Raw genomic sequence first — 292 nt, 5'->3', positions numbered from 1 at the left:
ATATATATACACACACACATATATATTCTGGTTTGCTGACTGTCTTGGACCTGGGCCTGGGACAAAGATATAATAATAATAATAATAAATAGCACATGTATATATGTGTGTATATATGTATATGTGTATTTTTTTCTGTGTATATATGTATATATGTGTATATATGTGGGTGCGTTTGCACATATATACACACATACATACAGATACATCTTGGGCCTGGGACGAGATATAATAATAATAAATAGCACATGTATATATGTGAGTATATATGTGTGTGTGTGTATATATAAAT

This window comes from Cynoglossus semilaevis, chromosome Z (assembly GCF_000523025.1).
Source record: "Cynoglossus semilaevis isolate Cse_v1.0 chromosome Z, Cse_v1.0, whole genome shotgun sequence".
Lineage (NCBI taxonomy): Eukaryota > Metazoa > Chordata > Actinopteri > Pleuronectiformes > Cynoglossidae > Cynoglossus > Cynoglossus semilaevis.
Note: the sequence above shows the minus strand (reverse complement) of the source record.